This window comes from Glycine soja, chromosome 17, assembly GCF_004193775.1.
Source record: "Glycine soja cultivar W05 chromosome 17, ASM419377v2, whole genome shotgun sequence".
NCBI lineage: Eukaryota > Viridiplantae > Streptophyta > Magnoliopsida > Fabales > Fabaceae > Glycine > Glycine soja.
The window spans coordinates 28,925,718-28,940,896 of record NC_041018.1 but is presented as its reverse complement, the minus strand read 5'-3'; the positions used below and the strand labels follow the sequence as shown (position 1 = coordinate 28,940,896).

Below are 15,179 nucleotides of genomic sequence, written 5' to 3'. Positions count from 1 at the left end.
GCGGAGCTCGAAAGAATGATAATGGTCAAGGAGAAGCTAAAGAGGACAGTCACTAGGGTCAAGAAAGAGTGTGATGAGCTGAGAGATGTCAACATGACTATGGTCGAAGCATTAAAGCAAGAAACAAAAAGAGCCCGAAAGGAAGAATGGAGCAGGAACAAATTTCGAGGGGCTCTATGGGGTAGTAGCAACGAGCTCAAGCTTAGAAGGGCCGAAAGGGACAAGTCAAGGGTGGAAAACATGGTGTTGGAGGATAAATTGAAAGCTTGTCAACGGTCGAAGAGAAGTTTGACCGAACAGTTAAGCAAAACGGAAGAGAATATGTTGACAATTATTGATCAGTATAAGGAAAAGGTGAACCTAGCTGCTAGTCATGGGCAGAGGCTGGAGGATGAGCATGTGAAGGTATTGACACGGGGAAGCCTGAGAGAGGGTGATAGAATCATTGCACGGGGAAGCATGAGAGAGGGTGATAGAATCATTGCGCGGGGAAGCTATGAAATGGATGGATAGGTTTGCTATCACTTTGAATGGGAGTCAAGAGCTTTCAAGAATGTTAGCCAGAGCCAAGGCAATGGCCGACACGTACTCGACTCCCAATGAAGTTCGTGGTCTTTTCGATTACTGCCAACACATGATCAAACTAATGACCCACATAATGAGGAATCGTTGAGGAATTGGTGTTGTATTTATGCTTTGACTTTGGCAAGATAAACGATGTTGTTTCTTAATGAAAATGGAATTTGATTTGACCCTATGTCTTTACTGAAATATTTGCATGGATTCAATACTTTAGCAACTTATCATTATCATGCATTCATGTTTAGTTACCTGTTGCATTACTCATTTCATTCTGTTTTAACAGTCATTATCCTCATCAAAAAGTAATCATAGTAGCCAAAAAGAACAAACGTGCTTTACAGTACCCTTACCAAACGTGCGCCAGCCCTAGAATCATGAGTGAGGTAGAAGAGGTCCAGGAACAGATGAAGGCCGACATGGAGGCTATTAAGGACCAAATGGCCACCATGATGGAGGCTATGTTGAGTATGAAGAAAATAATGAAAAGCAATGTAGCTGTAGTTTCCACTACCAGTGCCACAGCTAAGGTGGATCCGCCCCACCCATCTGGCATAAATCAAACCAGCCATCTAGTCCCCGACATGGTGGGTCAAGGAGGAGACCCAAGGAGGAACTTCTTAGAAAGAAAACCTGCGGAGTTCACCCCGATACCGATACCTTATGTCGACCTACTACCATCTTTGGTCAGCAACCAAATGGTTATGGTGCACCCGGGGAAGGTCTACCAACCTCCTTTTCCCCGAGGTACAATCCCAATGCTACCTGCGCCTATCATGGTGGTGTGTCAGGGCACTCTACTGAGCAGTGTGTAGCCTTCAAGCACAAGGTACAAAGCTTGATCGATGCTGGATTGTTGACATTTCAAGAGGATAGTCCGAATGTGAGGACTAATCCACTCGCTAATCATATAGGCTCGGCGGTGAATGCAGTGGAAGAATGGGAGTCTCGGGGGCTAAAGCAGATAGGGAATGTGTTAACCTCCAAGCGGTTCATATTAGAAGCATTGCGCGTGGCTGGTATGATTGACCTTGATGGTGACAAAGGAGATTCTTGTTTAATGCATCCAGGGACATCGCACGATGTCGAGACATGTCCAATAGTGGAGGATTTGCTACAAGGAATGATGAACAGGGGGGCAGATTGAGGTCTGCAGTGCGAAGAAAGGGGAAGGAGATGTATGCAACCAGCCAAACGACAGAAACCCGAGTAAGCCCAACCCTTTGGTGATCCACTTCACCAGGGACGTCACCGCTCAGAGGCCCTGAGGTTTCCAGCCTTTTACAGTTATGACGCCTGTGCCCTTCCCTTATAAAAGTGATAAGACGGTGCCATGGAAATATGCTGCACAAGGGTCCGATGGAAGGAAGGACGCATCTATCATTCGCGTTAAGGAGGACTTGCCATCCTTTAAAGTTACAAATATTTCCAGTACAAGTGGCATGACTCATAGTGGATGGATCTTCACTGTGCCTGAGCTACCGGTACGGTCAAAGGACCCTAAAGCGATATCAGGTGAATGACGAGGTTTCGATTGGAAAGATCGCAGAGGAAGAGGGCAACTTCAGCAAGAAAGAGATATCAGCTGAGGAGGCGATCGGGTTCCTAAGGATCATTTAACAAATTGAGTTCAAGTTTTGATGCTCCTAACCTATAGATGGTTGTCATCATAAAAAAGGGGGAGAATATGAATCATATAGGTTTTAATGATGTCAAAAAGAATTTACTTGATAATGATTGTCATCATCAAAAAGGGGGAGAATGTGAATCATGTGGGTTTTGATGATGCTGAAAAAATTCACTTGATAATGATTGTCATCATCAAAAAGGGGGAGATTGTGAATGTATGAATACATTATTTTGATGATGTCAAAGAATAATCAAACAAGGTTGCTTTCAAGATCACTTCAACAAACATTCAAAGGTTAAGCATTGCTTCAAGATTCATTCAAGATCAGCTTTTGCCTCAAAACACATTTTTTCCAACATGTCAAGGCTCTGGTAATCAATTACCAGGCAATGTAATCGATTATCAGAAGACAAGTTTGCAAATCATCTTCTAAAAGGGTTTGAAATTTGAATTTTGAATGTGTAATCAATTACCATTGATGTGTAATTGATTACCAGCAATGGAATTCTTGAAATTCAATTTGAAAAGTCATGACCCTTCAAAATATAACTGCGTAATCGATTACTAGAAACCTGTAATCGATTACCAGTGAAGAATTTCTGAAAAAGCTTTTTGAAAAGACACAACTCTTCAAACCATTTAGAAAAGGCACAAAGGACCTATATATGTGTGTGTCTGACTTCGAAAAACAAGAGAGAGATATTCTAAGAGAACTTCTTTGTCAAATGCTCTCTCAACAACTCTTGGGCAAACATTTGCAAATCTATTGAGAGTTCATCCAAGAACATCAAATTGTATTATCCACTATAAAGGAGAGAAATCTTTCTGTTCATCTCAGAAAGTAAGTTGTAATCAAGAGACTAATTGTGTCTTGAATTATGAGTTTCCTAAACACAAGGGAAAGGGATTCCTTGGGTGTTCAGAAGTTGTAAAAAGGTTTTTTTACAAAGTTAGTGAAAATCTCAAATGGGTTGCTTGAGGATTGGACGTAGGCACGAAAGTGGCCGAACCAGTATAAATGAAGTTTGCATTTCTCTCTTCCCTTATCTCAGTTATTTTATTGCAGTTTACTTTGTCTTGTGCATTTAAAAGAACATTATTAAATTGATTGTTGTTTATTCTTCTTCTGCATTCTAAGCCTATCATTTAAAAGGGGTTTTAAGTTTGTTAGTGGGAAAATTTTGAAACTTAATTTACCCCCTGTCATACCCTAATTTCGTCCGGGGATTATTATTTGATGATATACAACCTTTGATTGGTCGCTTCGGGACACTTGGCGTCCTTGGTTGCACAATGAATGAAGTCCCGAGACGTGTCAGAAATCAAAAGGAAGCAGGCTTGCGCAATTCGTGAAATTCCGTAATGTGACGGAAATCGAAAAGAGGTGTTTTGCGCAATCCGTAAGTTTCCGTAACTTCTTCGAAAGCTAAAAAAGAGTAAATACATAATCCGTAAGGATTCGTAACCTTGCGGAAGGAAAATAAGTATCGTTACGAAATTCGTAAAGTTTCGTAACGTTACGGAAAAAGAATTACCAAAAAAATAGAAGGGATTACATTTAGTAAAAAAGGGGGTGCAAATAGCAACCAGGCCCACTTGGGCCCTCCAGAAGATTCCTCCAGAAGGCTGTTGCTTCTGGAGGAAGCAACCTTGCTCGCTTGGGCGAGCTGGGTGGCAAGCTTCTCCCCCATTTTGCTATAAATAGGGGGAGAGGTGAAGAAGAAAAGGGTTCAGCCCCTTAGACACTTCTCTCTCTCTCGAAATTGCTGAGGAAAATTAGTTCCGTGAAGAAAATCCAAGCCGAGGCGCTTCCGTAACGTTTCCGTAACATTTTTGTGAGTAATTACGCGAAGATTCTCGACCGTTCTTCAAGATTCATCGTTCATTCTTCGTTTTCTTCAGTCTTCAATGGGTAAGTACTTCAAACCGAGCTTTTCAATTCATTCTATGTACCCGTGGTGGTCCACATTTTGTTTCATGTATTTTTATTCTCGTTTTCATTTACTTTTTATACCCCCTTTTGACGTGCTTAAGCCATTTATTTAAGTCATTTCTCGCTTAATCTAAAAATAAAATAAATTTCCACCGATCGTTTGAATTGTATCATCCATTAATTTTGGTTAAAATGAATTCCGACCGTTCGGTCGTGCCGTAACAACGTTAGAAATCAAAAAGAGGTAAAATAATAATATAATAATAATAAAAAATACCTTTTAGTAAAATAAAAGCGAAAGATCAATCGGATGTTTTCTCTTTGGAATTTCTCATTCTTAATTGAATTGACTAATAACTAAAGTGAAACTAAGGCTAAAATCAACTCGCCTAGTCAAGCTCGTCCACAAAATGGGATTTTGAAAGTTTATCATTTCTGTTTCTTACCAAGTAAAATGGATCATTTTTAAGGTCCAACGCCTTAAGATGATCACCTTTCAAGTAAAAAAGAACCACTTGATTCACGCATAAGAAAGAACTACGTAGGTCTGATTTCCTCTACAAAGGAGGGTACGTAGGAGCAAAAGCCCCGCTTTTGTCGACCTCAAAAAATAAAAAGAAATAAAAGTTAAGATAACACGATTCCACAATTCTAAAAAATAGGCTGTTGTCCTTTGAGACAAACGTAAGAGGTGCTAATACCTTCCTCGAGCGTAAATACAACTCCCGAACTTAGAATTTTCATTTTGACCGGTTTCCTTCGGTTTTTCCGATGTTTTCCATAAATAAACGTTGGTGGCGACTCCGCGCATCTTTCCTCCTTTGGAAAGCGCACCCGTGAGCCTCGCCCTCGCTCGCCCGCAAAAGGGCACGTTGCGACAGTTGGCGACTCCACTGGGGACTGATTTTGTGAGTTAGGCCTATTTTAGGAATTGTGGAATTGTGAAACTTTGTGTGTGCTTTTATTGAACTGTGTAAAATGCAAATAATTGTTGTCTAGTTCGCATTCTTTACACTGCATTCTAAGCACCCACGGGTTTGAGTAAAAAAGGGGCCCTACACCCGGGTTCATGGGAATTTAAGGAGTGGAGGTGAATCTATCATCATGCTAGGTCTCCGACTTGCTTGATAATAGTGAAACCCCGTCTAGAGCTTTCTCTCTTTATAATGTGTTGTCGTTGGTATTCCATACCGCCACAATATTATTATCTTGAGTGATGATACCTCTAGAGAACGGCCGTGTGAGTTGTAAATTGTTGGGAAATTAGTTATTAGCAAACCCCTAGATATTATCCCATAGGTTCCTAAATAAGGGCAAAGAGCAAACACGCTCCGTGCCATTTGTTCTCATGCATCTTTTGATAAATAGCACTAGTTTATAGTTTTTGCTAGTGGTGTTTGTGTCTTTAGAGTAACACGTAACCTTTTTAATACTACGTTGAGGCGCCATCATGCCCAAAACGTAGCATTAAAATTGGATCTCTACGGTCCCGTATGTATAAATTACTCCTTTGTGTTGTTTTCCTCCTGTTTCATGCATACGCATTGCATCATTCATGTCGGAGTCTTGATCCACCCCCTTTTTTAGGTAAATGATGGGGACAAATCCAAACAGCAAAAGGTTTTATCAAGTCAAGGTTAAAGGTCTAGATGTCACTAGCCTCAAGGAATTGGGACGATTGATGGGACCTCTCCAAAGGCAAGCCTTCCGCAAGGTGTACGGGAAGATTCTAGATTTGGCCGCAGCGGAGGTATTTACGGAAGCTATCGTATCCCTCGCCCAATACTATGACCAGCCGTTGAAGTGTTTCACATTTGGGGACTTCCAAATGGTACCAACTATTGAAGAGTTTGAAGAGATATTAGGATGCCCTCTTGGGGGGAGAAAACCGTATCTTTTCTCCGGCTTTCTTCCTTCCTTGAGCAAGATTGCAGCTGTGATTGGAGATTTGACAAAAGAGTTGGATTGCATGAAACAAACTCGCAATGGAATAGTGGGCCTGCCACGGAAATACTTGGAAGGCAAGGCAAGGGATATGGCGAGCCAAGAGAAGTGGGGCTCGTTTGCGGATATTTTAGCTTTACTGATTTTTGGGGTTGTCCTCTTCCCGAATGTCGACGGTTTGGTAGACTTAGCCACCATTGATGCTTTCCTCGCATATCACCATAGCAAGGAAAGTCCAGTGGTGGCTATCTTGGCAGATTTGTTTGACACCTTTGATCGAAGGTGTGAGAAAAACAATGCACGGATTGTCGGTTGTTTACCCGCTCTCTGTGTATGGTTGATTTCACACCTATTCCGACAAGACACGAGACACCCGTGTCCGCTTCAAAGCTATCGCTCATGCGCCGAAAAAGGAAGAGTCGATTGGGACCAACATTTGGCTGGGATAGGGGGCAGCACGATCAATTGGTTTCCTCGTTGGAAGGAAGGCAAGGAAGGAGTTCTTTTCTCGTGTGGGGACTACCCTAATGTTCCACTAATAGGGACTAGGGGTTGTATTAATTATAATCCCGCACTCGCCATAAGACAGCTAGGGTATCCCATGAGGGGAGCGCCAACCGAAGAAAGTCTCTCGTCTTTCCTTGTGAGGGATCTAAGCGCGCAAGGTCTCAAGGTTATACAAAGAATCCACAAGGCGTGGAGGAGTCCGTTGAAGAAAGACAAGGAGCTTAGGGGCATCCGAAATGGCGTCATCGGAGGTTATCATCGATGGCTAAGAATTCATGCGCGAGGGTTAGATTGGCTCTCCAAATTGAAAGTTATCGATGAGGAGAACTTCGAAGCTCCGGAGGAAGATGAAGAAGTACGAGCTCTAAAATTAGAGCTAGGGAAGGCAAGACTCGCCAAGGAGAAGTTCAAGTCAGCTGCTACACACATCCGGAAAGAGTGCACCGAGTTACAAGAGGAAAACGCGGCCACTACAAAAGCCCTTGAACAAGAAACCAAAAGGGCCCATGGTCGAGGCCGTACCCGAATCAAATAAACATGAAAATGCAGTAACTAGGAAGTGATCCTAGGTCGTTTCCCAACGAGCAGTGACAAACCAAATGTTCATAATATACTTGCAGTAATAGTAACAGTAACGATTGGGGGGGTTTGTTTGTTTTGTGATTAAAGAGCAGAACAAGTAAACTGGAATACGAAACTACTAATATTAAAAACGGGTTGTTTCCTCTGATTCAGAAGCCATTCTCTTATCCTGGGTTATGGAGAATTCGTCCATAACAGTCAACCACTTAATCCAACCCTATTTCAATTTACTAAGCGAAAATCAACTTAGGGTTTTCAATACGTGATTAGGCACCACATACACCAGTTAGCCCTTCGTCCATTAAGCATGAACGCAAGTTAGGCTCAGAGGCAATTAATCGAACACAAAGCGTGCACTGATTAATATTCACGAATTTGGGATACTGGTGAAGGGAGAACTGCCAGGAAACCACATTACAAGCGAAACCTCAAAGAGAGTTGGGCTTCGTCCTCAAAAGGAAAAAACACCAGAAAATCTAGCCTTCCATGGATTCAAACAGAAAACGCAATTAAAACATGAAGCAGAAACGTAAATGAACAGAAACGTAAACGAACAGAAATGTAAAATGGAACAGAAACGTAAATGAGAGTAGAAGAAGAAGCAAGAACGAAATTGTAATTAGAAGCAGAAAACGTAAAATTGCATTACGAACTCAGAAGCATCAAAGCAGAAAAACGAAAACCCTAAAACAAAAGCTCTGAATAATGAATAGCATAACAGAATGCCTTGCACGAATCCCAAGGCTGCTATTTAAAAAGAGTCACTCAAAGTCATTGGGCCCTATTACAATACTCTGGCCCAAAACGAAATAAACACTGAACAACATAAAATAAAATTGTGAAATTTCCTAATTAACTAAGGTAAGCACTGCTTAATTTGCCCTCTTCAAGTCCATAACCATAATCCGGATTAAGCCCAATGTTTCATTAATTCCTGAAATTAGATTAAAAACATCAAATTAGCTAAATGAGCCCAAATAATAAAACTGCTTGATTAATTGACAATTAAGACCAATCAGTAATTAAAATGGTGCAAAAAGGGTTCAGAAAATAGAAGAAAATGATGGCACATCAAAACCCCCCATACTTAGCCTTTTGCACTCCTGGGCAAAATGAAACAAAGAACAAAATCCAAGGGTATCAAAGAGAGACAAATGAAAACATTCACATATTTCTCAATGAACATCAAGGAATGAAAGTAATGGGTAACATCTAACATAAGGAGATCTGAAAAGTCAAGACATTCATGAAAATCATCCAAGCAACCCAATCATGGCAAAATAGTTAATCAGCTCAAGAATGAAAAGTGATAAAGCCTCACAAGATATACACTCTATCTCTCAAGTGTCTAGGCTACTATTTACCCTCAAAGCACCCATGAAAACAAACACCACATAAACTTGGCAAGATTCTAAAATTGACAATCAACCCATAAACACAAGCACATGAGGATCAAAAGGTCTTTTAAGGTTGTAATGGGGCCAAGGATAAGGTATGGAAAAATATGGAATAAGTGGCTAAATCCCAAAGGAATAGAGGAGCAATGGGGAATAAGTGCATAATAAGAAAAAATAAGAAAATAAAAAGAAGTAAACATAAAGAGTAGAACCAAGAGTCTCATCATTCTTTTGCCGTTTAAGATCTTATTCACTCAACTTTATTGCTTTTCTTTTTCATTTTCGATTTTTTTTTTTTTACTCTATAGCCTTTGAGAAACAACATTTCATTCAGCATGTCCAACATTTAACCAATATACAATGTACATCAAGTATGGCCCAAAATACATCATGAAGCATAGCCAACAAAACAAGTTATCCAATGAAACAAAAACCCCCCACACTTATTCCCAAAACAATTCCAAAGCTCTAGAATTCCTTAAGGATATGGTGATATCATGGTTTTTCGTTTAAGGCTTGTAGTGAGCTTCAAAACAAGGAAAAGGAAACAAGGCTCAAAAGGGCTATCAAAGGAATTAATTCAAGGTCAGTCCATTTGGCTAGAAGCTTATAAGAACAAAATTGCCTCAATCATTTCCAAATATGCAGGTGAATTAGGAAGCATCAACAAGAATCAAGCCAAGGCTATTGTGCAAGCAATCAATGGGGCAAAACACACCAAATGATTATGATGATGGATGGCTCAAATTCTCACAAAGGTAAACTCATCACTTTCAAATTGAGCTTTCAAAACTATCATGACATGTAGAGAAGAATCAAGGATTTCAAGTCACAAAATGTCAAGAACTTTTATTTTCAAAACAATTACCCATTTCTTGAACATATCCTATAATTCAAAGAAAAACATGCAAAATCGTACATGCACACAAAATTAACCCAAAATATTAAACTAAACTAACAATCCGACGAAACTAACAACATTAACAAATTAACAAAACCAACAAAACTAGCAAAACCAAAGAACACTCCCCCCCATACTTAAACAACACATTGTCCTCAATGTAGCCCAATTAAAAGATTAAAAACAATTAAATCATCAAATAGAATCGGACAAGTGTAGTGAAAGCAAAGAAGGAGATAGGAAAAGAAAAACTCCCTAAGTCATGGTGGAGGAAGAGTAGGGTGGAGTAAGGAAGTCTCTTCCACCACTACGTCCACTAAAGAAGGGTTCGTGAGGAATGGCTTAAGTCGATGTCCGTTGACCTTGAAGCTCTTTTTTGTGGAGTCGCTTTTGATCTCAACTGTACCATAAGGAAAAACATTAGTAACTACAAAAGGACCAATCCACTTAGACCTCAACTTACCACTCATGAGTCCAAGCCTAGAATTATACAATAACACTTTTTGCCCAACCATGAAGTCCTTTTTAACTATCATGCTATCATGGAACTTCTTGGTCTTTTCTTTGTAGAACTTGGCATTCTCGTAAGCTTCTAGGCGGATTTCATCTAACTCACTCAGTTGCAACTTCCTTTCCTCACCAGCTTGATCCATAGAGAAGTTGCAAGTCTTCACTGCCCAGTATGCTTTGTGCTCAATTTCCACTGGAAGATGGCATGCCTTTCCAAAGACAACCCGATAAAGAGACATTCCTATGGGTGCTTTGTAGGCAGTCCGATGTGCCAGAGAGCATCATCAAGCCTGGTACTCCAATCTTTCCTGCTTGGCTGCACAATCTTCTCTAGAATTCTCTTGATTTCCCTGTTAGAAATTTCCGCCTGTCCATTGGTCTGGGGATGGTATGGTGTGGATACCCTGTGTACCACCCCGTACTTTTTAAGCAGGGCATGCATTGTTCTATTAAAAAAATGGGTTCCTTGATCACTAACAATTGCTTTAGGTACTCCAAACCTGCAGAACAGATTAGACCTGACAAAATCTGCAACAACTTTAGCATCATTAGTTCTAGTGGGTTTGACTTCCACCCATTTTGAAACATAGTCAACTGCAAGGAGAATGTAAACATAACCAAAAGAGATAGGAAAAGGGCCCATGAAATCTATACCCCAGACATCAAACACCTCACAAAATAGCATAGGTTGCTGAGGCATTTGTTGTCGCCATGTAAGTGTATTTCCTACTCTCTGACACTGCTCACAAGTGCTGCAGATCTTCCACGCATCTTTAAAGATGGTGGGCCAATAAAAACCACAATCAAGCACTTTGCGAGTTGTCCTTTGAACACCCAGATGACCTCCCGGTGCGGAAGAATGACAGAACTGCAGGACTGAGTCAGTCTCATGATCTGGAATGCACCGTCTAATGACCTGATCACTGCACAATTTCCACAAGTAGGGGTCATCCCAAATAAAATGCTTAGCATCACTTTTAATTTTATCTTTTTGGGCCTTAGATGCTAAGGGAGGAAAAACAGAAGCAACTAAATAATTGACAATGTTAGCAAACCAGGGAGTAGAAAGAGAGTCAGAAATACTATACAGTATATACAAATGATCATCCGGGAAATCATCCCGAATAGGTGAATCTGCATCAGATACACGTTCGATCCGACTCAAATGATCAGCAACTAGATTTTGTGCTCCGCTCCTATCACGGATCTCCAAGTCAAACTCTTGGAGCCAGAGCATCCATCAGATCAACCTAGGCTTAGAATCAGCCTTCTTCAACAAGTACTTTAGAGTTGCATGGTCAGTGTAAACAATAATGCGGGTACCAAGCAAATAAGATCGAAATTTTTCAAGACCAAAAACTATGGCTAGAAGCTCTTTCTCAGTAGTAGTATAATTCGCTTGGGAAGCATCTAAAGTCCTAGAAGCATAATATATCACCCTGGGAAATTTATCAATTTTCTGAGCAAGGACAGCCCCCAATGCATAATTTGATGCATCACACATAAGCTCAAAAGGGGTTGTCCAATCGGGTGCCTGGATGATGGGGGTGGTAGTCAGTGCTCTTTTGAGGCAATCAAAAGCCTCTTTGCATCTGTCATTAAAGTCAAACTCCACCTCCTTTTGCAACAAGTTGGATAGTGGAAGGGCTACTTTGCTAAAATCCCTTATAAAGCGCCTGTAGAATCCTGCATGACCAAGAAAAGATCGCACCTCTCGCACACAAGAGAGGTAAGGCAATTGTGAAATAACAGAAATTTTTGCAGGATCTACTTCAATACCCTTATTGGAAATAATGTGGCCTAAAACTATACCTTGCTCAACCATAAAATGACATTTTTCAAAATTTAAAACAAGGTTAGTTTCAATGCATCTATTCAAAACTTTTTCCAAACTATTCCAACAACCATCAAAAGAGGATCCATATACAGTGAAATCATCCATAAACACCTCTATGCAACTTTCTAAAAAATCACTGAAAATACTAATCATGCACCGCTGGAAGGTACCAGGGGCATTGCACAGGCCGAAAGGCATCCTTCTATAAGCAAAAGTGCCGAAGGGGCAGGTGAATGTGGTCTTTTCTTAATCCTCGGGAGCAATAGTAATTTGCATATAACCAGAAAAACCATCAAGGAAACAGTAGTGGGATTTATCTGCCAGGCGTTCAAGCATCTGGTCAATGAATGGCAGGGGAAAATGGTCCTTTTTGGTAACCTGGTTCAGCCTCCTATAGTCAATGCAGACTCTCCAACTGTTCTGCACCCGAGTAGGAATTAGCTCCTCCTTCTCATTTTTTTATCACTGTGAGGCCGGTCTTCTTCGGGACTACCTGGACGGGACTCACCCATTGGCTGTCGGAGATAGGATAAATGATTCCAGCTTGCAAAAGCTTGGTTATCTCCTTCTTCACTACGTCAAGAATCACCGGGTTGAGTCTTCTCTGTGGCTGTCTTACTGGTTTAGCTCCATCCTCTAAATTTATTCGATGCATACATGTGGATGGGCTAATACCAGGAATGTCCGCCAAGGTCTAGCCTATAGCCTTCTTATGTTTCTTGAGAACTGACAACAACTTCTCCTCTTGCTCATCAACAAGGGAGGCAGATATAATCACTGGAAAACTCTTGCTATCATCCAAGTAAGCGTATTTTAAATTTGATGGCAGAGGCTTCAACTCTGGTGTGGTCGGCTGGACAGTGGTAGAAGGGGATGGTTTCTCAGCCTTTACCTCATAAAGAAAGTCAGAGGTATGTGTACTTCCTGAAACATGGTTAGTCCTATCTGACTCTATAAAATCAATCTCAAGAGTTAAAACACCACCACCAGGCATGCAATCAATATCACTCTCATATTCACTCTCAGCATCAAATTCAGACATATGATCAAGTACAATTTCAGACTCAATGCATGAAGAGTGAGAGGCATGCAGATTAGAGTAAAGATCAGTCATGTATTCATCAACAACATGGTCAATTATTTCAGCACGACATACAAAAAGATCTTCAGATGGGTATTTCATAGCATCCAGAATATTAAAATGAACAGTTATATCACCAAACTCCATGGATAGTGTGCTTGCATAAACATCTATCTTAGTTCTAGCAGTTTTCATAAAGGGTCTGCCTATAATGATGGGAATTGATCCTTGAGAAAACCCATCCTCCATATTCAAAATATAAAAATCAATAGGGAAAATCAGTTCACCAACTCTAACTAAGACATCTTCTATGAAACCAACAGGATAGGCAACACTTCTATTAGCTAAATGAATTACCACATCAGTTGACTGCAAGGGACCTAGAGATAGAGAATTAAAAATAGATAGAGGCATAACACTAACAGAAGCTCCTAAATCTAGCATGGCATTGTCAAACTTACTATTCCCTATAATACAAGGTATGCTGAATGTACCTGGGTCTTTGCATTTTTCAGGAATTTGAGGAACAGATTTACCAATCAGTGTGGAGACATTTCTGCCCATGCTAATCCGTTCACTTCCTTTAAGCTTCCGCTTATTAGTGCACAACTCCTTCAAGAATTTGGCATATCTTGGAATTTGCTTTATTGCATCCAACAGAGGTATGTTTTCCTCTACTTTTCTAAACGTTTCCAAGATCTCTTTCTCTGCCTCTTCCATTTTTTTGTTGGAAACTGCTCTTGGAGGGAATGGAAGAGGAGGAATGTGCTGCTTCTGCAAATCAGAATTACCTGTGGAAGAAGATTCACCTGCACAGAAATTGTTAGGTAAATTTTTGTCATCACCTTTTCCTGGAGTAGAGTGAAGTTTGGCAGGTTCATTTGCAGACGAGGAAGGTGCTACAGGTTGAGGTCCTTGACACTGCTTTCCCAACCTCAATGAAATGGCACTGACATTTTTGGGATTTTGGACAGCTTGAGAAGGTAGCTTGTCAGAATTCTGGGACTGTTGTTGATTCAATTGTGTAGCTAATTGTCCCATCTGATTAGTCAAGCTCTGAATGGAAGCTCTAGTCTCTTGCTGAAACTGCATGTTCTGCATAGTCATTTGCCTCACAAGTTCTTCGAGGGAAGGTTGTGGAGGGCCCTCAACTGTTGGCTGTTTCTGGGGTTGTTGCTGTTGTTGGATTGGTGGAGGAATGTATGGTCTGCTTGGGCCAGCAGCATTTTGGAAGGAAGGAGCAGGCTGCTGTTGTTGTTGTTGAGGGCTGGACCATCTAAGGTTAGGGTGATTCCTCCATCCAGGGTTGTATCTGTTGCTGGAGAGGTCATAATTGTTCTGCTGTGGTTGATTTTGTTGCTGAGGTTGAGGAGGTCTATTGTAAATGTTTGCAGCATAAGCTTCAGGCTGCTCAATTGCTCCAGGTTGCTGCACGGAAGGGCAAAGGTCTGTATGGTGGTCAGCAGAGGAGCACAAACCACAAACTCTTGCGACAGGAACAAATTTCTGATTTAAGGCCAGCTGGGTTACTAAGTTAACCAATGCATCCAGTTTGCCTTCAAGCTTCTTAGTTTCAGATGATGCAGATGGACTTGTAGCTACCTCATGCACTCCTCTAATGACTATGGCATCATTTCTGGCGCTAAACTGTTGGGAGTTGGAAGCCATCTTCTCAATTAAATTTCTGGCTTCAGCAGGAGTCATGTCTCCAAGGGCTCCACCACTGGCAGCATCTATCATACTTCTCTCCATATTGTTGAGTCCTTCATAAAAATATTGGAGAAGAAGCTGCTCTGAAATCTGATGGTGGGGGCAACTGGCACATAGTTTCTTAAATCTCTCCCAGTACTCATACAGGCTCTCTCCACTAAGTTGTCTAATACCTGAGATATCCTTCCTGATGGTTGTGGTCCTGGAAACAGGGAAATTTTTTTCTAAGAATACTCTCTTAAGGTCATCCCAGCTCGTGATGGACCTTGGAGCAAGGTAATACAGCCAGTCCTTTGCCACTCCCTCTAATGAATGAGGAAAAGCCTTCAAAAATATGTGATCCTCTTGGACATCTGGGGGTTTCATGGTGGAGCAGACAATATGAAATTCCTTCAAATGTTTGTGCAGGTCTTCACCTGCAAGGCCATGAAACTTTGGAAGCAAATGAATCAGTCCAGTTTTAAGAACATATGGGACATCCTCATCAGGGTATTGGATGCACAAGCTTTCGTAGGTGAAATCAGGTGCAGCCATTTCCCTTAGAGTCCTCTCACGGGGTGAAGGTTGT

The 15,179-nt window shown here is 41.0% G+C and overlaps 1 non-coding gene across 1 annotated transcript; it reads left to right on the top strand.

Moving 5' to 3' along the window:
* The first annotated feature begins 14,699 nt into the window (after nucleotides 1-14,699).
* Nucleotides 14,700-14,806, top strand: LOC114394335. The gene has a single exon (XR_003662735.1). It is a non-coding gene; the product is annotated as a small nucleolar RNA R71 (small nucleolar RNA).
* The last annotated feature ends 373 nt before the right edge of the window (nucleotides 14,807-15,179 follow it).